This window comes from Rattus norvegicus, chromosome 7 (genome assembly GCF_021556685.1).
Source record: "Rattus norvegicus strain SHRSP/BbbUtx chromosome 7, alternate assembly SHRSP_T2T, whole genome shotgun sequence".
NCBI lineage: Eukaryota > Metazoa > Chordata > Mammalia > Rodentia > Muridae > Rattus > Rattus norvegicus.
Window position 1 is genome coordinate 67,062,343 of NC_141540.1, and position 7,658 is coordinate 67,070,000.

Below are 7,658 nucleotides of genomic sequence, written 5' to 3' on the forward strand. Positions count from 1 at the left end.
GGCTGGAGAGACAGCTCAGTTGGGAAGAACACCGACTGTTCTTCCAGAGGATCCCGTTTCGATTCCCAGCACCGGCATTACAGCTCCCAACTGTCTGGAACCCCAGTTCTAGGGAATCTGACACCTCACACAGACATACAAGACACCAATGCGCATAAAATCAAAATATAACAAATCATTTAAAAGCTTTAAAAAAAAAAGAAAAAAGAAAATAACCAGGGAGCCAATAGGGTGCAAATGCAAGGTTTAGAAGTGAGCAGCACCCAGAGTTGCTCCTTCTAAAGTAAATACAGGGAAAAGTGTTGGGGCAGAGACTGAAAGAAAGGCCATCCAGAGACTGACCCACCTGGGGATCCATCCCATACACAGACACCAAACTATTGCTGACGCCAAGCAGTGCTTACTGACAGGAACCTGGTATAGCTGTCTCCTGAGAGGCTCTGCCAGAGCCTGACATATACAGATGTGGATGCTTGCAGCCAAGACTGAGTACAGGGATCCCAATGGAGGAGTTAAAGGACTGAAGGGGTTTGCAACTCCATAGGAAGAACAACAATATCAACCAACCAGACCCCTAGAGCTTCCAGGGACTAAACCACCAAGCAAAGAGTACACATGGAGGGACCCATGGCTCCAGCTGCATAGGTAGCAGAGGATGGCATTGTCGGGCATCAGTGGGAGGGGAGGCCCTTGGTCCTGTGAAGGCTGGATGCCACAGTGTAGGGGAATGGCAGGGCAGGGAGGAGGGACGGAGTGGTTGAGTGGGTGGGGAACACCCTCATAGAGGCAGGGGGAAGGGGATGGGATGGGGGGGTTGTGGAAGGGAAACTGGAAAAGGGGATAACATTTGAAGTGTAAATAAATAAAATATCCAATAATCATAATAATAAGGAGGAGGAGGAGGAGGGGAGGAGGAGGGGGAGGAGGAGGGGAGGAAGAAGAAGAAGTGAGTGCAATCAGGATGAAAGATAGATTCCAAAAAAGGTGACAAATTAGATTATGCAATGCAAATGTCTGATGCACTACAGTGCACATAAATCAGAATGAAAGGGTCATTGTTGGAGTTCTGCATTAGCTGCAAATTCATCTGCACCAAGGCCTCAGCCCTACAATGGACGCCTAGATGTCTCCTGGTGGGCTGCACAGAAGGCATGTGTGCACTGCCTACAGGAGCTGAGCTCTGACATGAACAGTCCACCTCCTCTCCCCCGTGCGGTTAGCATGGCTACATCTGTGGTTGCCGCCAACACCTGATTAACGACCTGTGCTCCTGGTTTGGCAATTCATGGTCCTTCAGCCGTGATGGATGTAAAGAAGGATCTTTTATTCTCTGCACGGGAAGTGTCAGGAAAGTCAGTTCTTTGTTGGACTTCTTCTGAGCTGGGTTTTGTTCCCACAATCGGAGACCTCATGCAGTTAGGTAAAAGTGACTCATGGCCACTCTTGGTCATGCACGCAAAGCTCTTCCTAGCACTTCAGGGCTCTCACGTCAGCCTCTCAGCCTCCAGTACTGCACGGTGACAGAGAGCTCTACGAACATGTGTGCAAAAGATGCCACAAAGCTTTGAGCCGCTTGAGGAGAGGCCCAAATGGCCACTGTCCCCTCATGCTGGTTCTTCAGTGGCACACAAAAGTGGCCATCTGCCATGATACCAACAATAAACCACAAGACAGACAATTCTCCTTACTCATGTAGGCATGGAAAGGAAAACTTCTGGTAGCTATGCACAGGAACCAACTCTTCAAACAGACACACATGTATTCCTGAGTTCCAGAGTCCATCACCAGTCTCAAGGCATTGCTGGGGGATGCTTTTGTTCACTGTGCATTCAAATGCTGGTTTCTATACCCAGACAGCTGGTTGCAGTCCAGACTTTGTTGTGACTCAGTATTCTGTGAGACATTGCTCTTCATCATCTCCTGGTCAAATAAAGAGCCGGATAGCCTATAGTTGGCTAGGAGAGCAAAAGATGGGACTTCCACCCAGGGGATCCGGAGAGCTGATGAGGAAGGACGTGCTGAGAGCAAGACAAAGATAGTAGGTGGCCGGCCATGTGCCTGGGAAGTGGTCTAAGGCCAGCACCGTCGGGTTAGAATAGCTCAGAACCTGCCCAGCTATGGTTCTAGAAGCTTGCTGATAAAGGTCTTCGTGCCCTCATCGGGGGCAAAGGGTGGTCACAGAAAAGCCTGTCCTTTTCTAAGGGGTGCTTAGGTTCGGTTACCCAAAGCCAGGCACGGCTCATCAGTTGCATGTGTGAGTAAAAGGGAGGAGAAAGCACGTGTATGCTGACACATTTAGGAGGATCTCAACTTCACCCTGGCCCTAGTTCCTTAACTTTCTCAGGTAAACATGGCAGGCAGCCTCTGTGACCAGCTGTGGACGGGCTGACTCCTGTGAGCAAAACCCCTGCTGTCTCCTCTTGCTTAACAGCAGCAAGTACTACATAACCCCTGAGCTGCTGTCCCACCATACTGAGCACAGAAGAGAAACTGAGTCTTCATTGATGGGCTTTAGTCAGGGAGCCCTGTGGTTGAATTAGGGAAAGGCAGTAAGAAGCCGAGGAGGGCGACCCCATAGGAAGACCAGCATCCCAACTGACCCAGACCCCTGAGATCTCTCAGGCACTGAGCGCCAACCAGGCAGCGCACACCAGCTCTTACGAGGCCCCTGACAGATATACGGCAGAGGATGCCTGGTGTGGCCTCAGTGAGAGAAGACGCACCTAACCCTGGAGAGACTTAAGGCCCCAGGGAGAGGGAGGCATGGCAGGGTATGAGAGTGTGGGGACATCTTCTTAGAGATGGGGGAGGAGGTATGGGATGAGGAATAGTCGGAGGGCAGACCTCAAGTGGGATAACGACTGGGCTGTTAAAAGAGATTAAAGATAATAATAAAAAAGAAAGCGTTAGAAAGCTTTACGATCAGATATTCAGCATTTTCAGAGATCAAGGAAATCCTAAGAACACAATTCTATGACATCAAACAGAATTGTGGAATCAGAGAGCGAGCTACATACAGTGTGTGTCAAAAAAGGCAGACAATTTATAGCAGCCATAACATACAGTGTCCAGGAGAGTTCAAGGCTATGGGGCTGGAAGAATGGCTCAGTGGGTAAGAGGACTTACTGCTCTTGCAGAGGACCTGTGTGTGTTCTGGTCACAGGTGGCTTGATCTGTGGCATCTGTACTCAGAGAACCACAGACACAGATGAAACACACACACACACACACACACACACACACACACACACACACACTCTCTCTCTCTCTCTCGGTGTGGAGGACCGACGGATGTTCTTAGTTCATTTTATAACTTCCCAACAGCGACCACAGATTAATCACATAATAAAAGCTAGCTGGAAAAAGCACGGACTACCTATATGATGGTTCTGAGGAGTTGCTGACTTTAGGGTATGACAGTGGTGTCAGAGCTATTGCATACGTTAGCATACATGTTAATCATTCACGAAACGTTTCTTGGTGGTGTCCACGGCACTCTGGACAGTGGAATTATGAGGGATGATATTCTATTCTATATGCTTCTGAGCATTTTCCACCACTTTGAAATGACCCACCTCCCGTGTAGTGATAATAACTTTGAGAGAAAAGAGTCAGCTTCTAAGCTCCCGCTGTCGGGTACACACAGATACATGACATTGTGTCACAGGGAGAGCATCTGGAGCCAGAGGAGTTAGCCCAAGCGAGCGACAGAATTGTTAAAGCTGGGCCATTAATTATAGGGAGGTTCCTGGGTTACCATCTCCTGTAGATATTATAAGGAACCCTCACAGGCTTCAAAGCACTGCACACACATGAATGCACAAATCCCCAAGGGACACATCGCTGCTTCTCTTTGGGTGGTGGCTTACAGGGGACAGTATTTTGTCCCATGTGCCTTCTGTGTACTTTTAGTTATCTCTGTGATGAGAAAAAAAATCAGCTATAAAATTGTTTTCTCCTGTCCAAGAAGCCACTTAAATAAATAATCATACACTATACAAAGTGAAGTGCAAACGTTTTATATGGGCCCACGGCTGGGCCAGGAAAGTTCTATGCCTTACTTGAATAATTGCTAGGCTGTCTACCCCAGGAATCCAGAGCCATGATGCATGGCTCTGCTGCCAGCTGCCTAGACTGCGGGTGTGACCTGGCACACTCACGATGTCATTCAGAGAGTAGCCAGCGTACAAAAGGCAACAACCAAAGGGAATGCTTGGGTGAGGAACTGAGAGACCAGGAAGCTCACCGTTTCCAAAGCATCGCTAACCTGATTTCATCAGGTGCTCATCTGGGTAAATCGTTGTTTTAAAAAGTGGTTTCTGGTGAGTTGCGGAGTGGACCCTGCACGTCAGCTGTGGAGAACGCTGTTACCAACCCCTCTTTACTACACACATCTAAAGCTTCCCAAGAATGAGGCTCTTCAGAGGCAAAGGGGCAGGACAGAAACTTACATACACAGGCAAGATTCCTTCTGCTCAAATACAATCCAAAAAAATAAGTAAGCAAAAAGTGGTGGGTGTTTCAGGAACTTACATAAGCTCTCAGGAATGATGAAAGGGAGACCTTCCCACATGAGCTGTCACATGAAATGGCCTTAACAGAAAAACCAAATCCGATTCTACAATGCTTAAGATGTCACCAGTAAAACCCCCCCTGAGATGACTTCCCCCTAGACCTTTCTGTCTTAGCGTTAGCCCAGTAATACTTAGACCACACTCATTCACAACCATATCCTCTTTCTGGCTAGCTTTTAAGTTCTTGAAGGGGCTTGTTCAAATATAAAGGGGATGTAATGTAAGGAGAGATCCAGCATGCCTTCTTGAAAGTCCTCCCGTTCTAGAAAACTGTGCACTGAAAGTAATCAGACTTATTAGGGAAAGCTGACTGGAGCAGACTGCACGGTGAGTGAGACTTTGTAACACGGTACTCACAAAACCCATTCACATCCTACTCACAACACTAGCTCACTCAAACCTGACACCTCTGTGTCTTCTGCAAGATGTGGGTCTAGGAGTGGGGATGTGCGTCAGTGGTAGAAGGTCGGGGTTTGAACCTCAGCACTGGAACACATAAACAAAGAACCCACCCAGACAAGGGAGATGGGTAGAAGTGCAAACCTGAGGACCTGAAGTGCACCACTGGATTCCACAGTGGAGGAGATAACAGAGTGGAAAGCTGTCCTCTGAGCTCCACATGCACACCATGACATGCGTGCCCCACATCACATACACACACACACACACACACATACACACACACACACACACACACAAACACTCACAGAAACAGACATACACATACATACACATACACAGAGACACATACATACACAAACACACATACATATACAGACACACATACACATACATATACATACTCACACAGACACACATACACATACATATACATACACATAGACACACATGCACATACATACATACACATACACACAGACACACATAGAAGGCATACACACACAGATATATGCACACAGAAACATAGACACATATAAACACACACCTAGACACACATACAGGCACACACATATAAACACACACATATAGGCACATACACAAAGACATATACACAGACACATAGACACATACACAAACACACATACACAAAGACACATAGACACAGGCACACATAGACACATATACGAACACACAGAAACAGACACAGATACACACATAGAAACAGAGACACACAGATACACAGATATGCACATAGGCATACAAACCCATACACATAGAAAGAGAGAGACACACACAAACACACACAGAGACACACATGCACAGACACAGACAGACCCACACCCAACTGACATGACATACACACAAACACACACAGGCATAGAGACACACAGACATACACAGAGGCACAGAATGACACACACACAGATACATACATACAAACACGTACAGACACACACATTCATATACAAACACAAACAGACAAACGCAGTCATATACAAACACAAACAGATAAAACAGTCATATACAAACACAGACACACACATTCATATACAAACACAAACAGACACACACAGTCATATACAAACACAGACACACACAGAGTCATATACAAACACATACAGACACACAGTCATATACAAACACAAACAGACACACAAACACAAACACATAAACACAGACAAAAACAGACACAGATACATTCAAACAGAGAGTAAGCAAAACATTTCTACACAGTTTTTGTTTTTTCCTTCATAGTCTATTTTGCTAAGTCCGATTTTGTGGAAAACCTGGGCTGATTGTCTTGGAAAAGTCACACTGGAACCATTATGATGTTCTGGAGACAGCAACTTAATTTGTAATGCATCAGAAGCAATTATGCCAGAGAAATACATTTAGAAAACAGTTAGATGGGCATGTGGGACCTGAATTTTCCTTAGGCACAGCTGTCCCAGAAGCGACTAGAGCTAGTGACATTAACAGAGGCTTACTTTGTCCAAGTGTGATGTCAAATTCATCACACAAACCTATGTAATTTGCTTTTCACATAAACCTATGGAGTTCAAGATTAAGCATTAATTTCTGCCGAAGTTTACAAAAGCTTGTGGAGCCAGGGTTTGAACCTGAATCTCACTGACCCAGTGACCTCTGTTATCAATCCCAACCATGGAATGACATTTCTCACCCTCGGACATGTAAGTTGGCTCAGTAAGGCTAACTGGTAATACAGCCCCATGGTCTTGGCCCAACAGTTACATTTCAGCTGATATGACATATGTCTTTGGGAAACCACAGAAGGACTTAGGGCTCCAGACTAAACCTCTCTGACATTTGGGAAGAGAGCACCTCAACTGAGAAAAATGTCTATACCAGACTGGCCTATAAGAAGGCCCTGTGGGTCTTTTTATTGATTTATAATTGATGTGGGAGGACCCTAGCTCACTGGGAGCGGGGCTACCCCTAAGTCTCTGGTCCTTGATGGAGTAAGAAAGCAGGCTGTGAAAGACAGGGAGACAAGCCAGTCAGCACTGTTCCTCAACAGCCTCATCTTGAGTCCTGCCTCCAGGTTTCTGCCCAGCTTGAGTTACTGCCCCACTTCCCTGCCACTGGAAGTATAAGATGAAATTAACTCTTTTCTCGCCAAGTTGCTTTTGGTCACCGTATTTTATCATAGACACCCCAATTGCAGGTACGTACAGTAGCATATCAGCAAAGGAGAGGTGACCAATTCCACGTGGGGTGGTAGGAAGGATGGTTGGGATTCTTGGAAAACACGCCAGTTGGCGATGCCTTCAGAGCAGATGACAATGGTTATCAGGGATGGCAGGGGACAAGGCTGGGGTGAAGGCGAGGAGTTGGGAATGGCACATGTGCTGTTTGGTGTGTTACCCTGTGGATGTCAACACCTGCATAGTAGGCAGGTAGGTGGACAGAGCAGTAGGAATAGTTCAGTTCCCCAAAAGATAGGAGAGAGGATCAGTGCCTGTCTATGAACTGGCCTTATCAAGAAGTATGTTTTTATGTGGGACATACTGGAATAGCTTTTCAGCAGGGGAGAGAGCGGGGATGGGGGGTTTAAGGGGGTGTGGGGGAGGGCCGGATTCACCTGTTAGAATCTGTGTACAGGATGGGATGTTGCAAGGGAGGGGTAGAAGGGCTAAGGCTGGAATTGGAGCTCACTTAGCA

General features: G+C 46.7%; 2 protein-coding genes across 3 annotated transcripts in view; one reads left to right on the top strand and one right to left on the bottom strand.

The window, feature by feature from the left end:
- The window catches only part of Srgap1 (SLIT-ROBO Rho GTPase activating protein 1), a 271,658-nt gene that overhangs the window by 30,269 nt on the left and 233,731 nt on the right, over positions 1 to 7,658 (bottom strand).
- The window catches only part of LOC148004714 (uncharacterized), a 55,026-nt gene that overhangs the window by 4,083 nt on the left and 43,285 nt on the right, over positions 1 to 7,658 (top strand). The window lies entirely within an intron of this gene.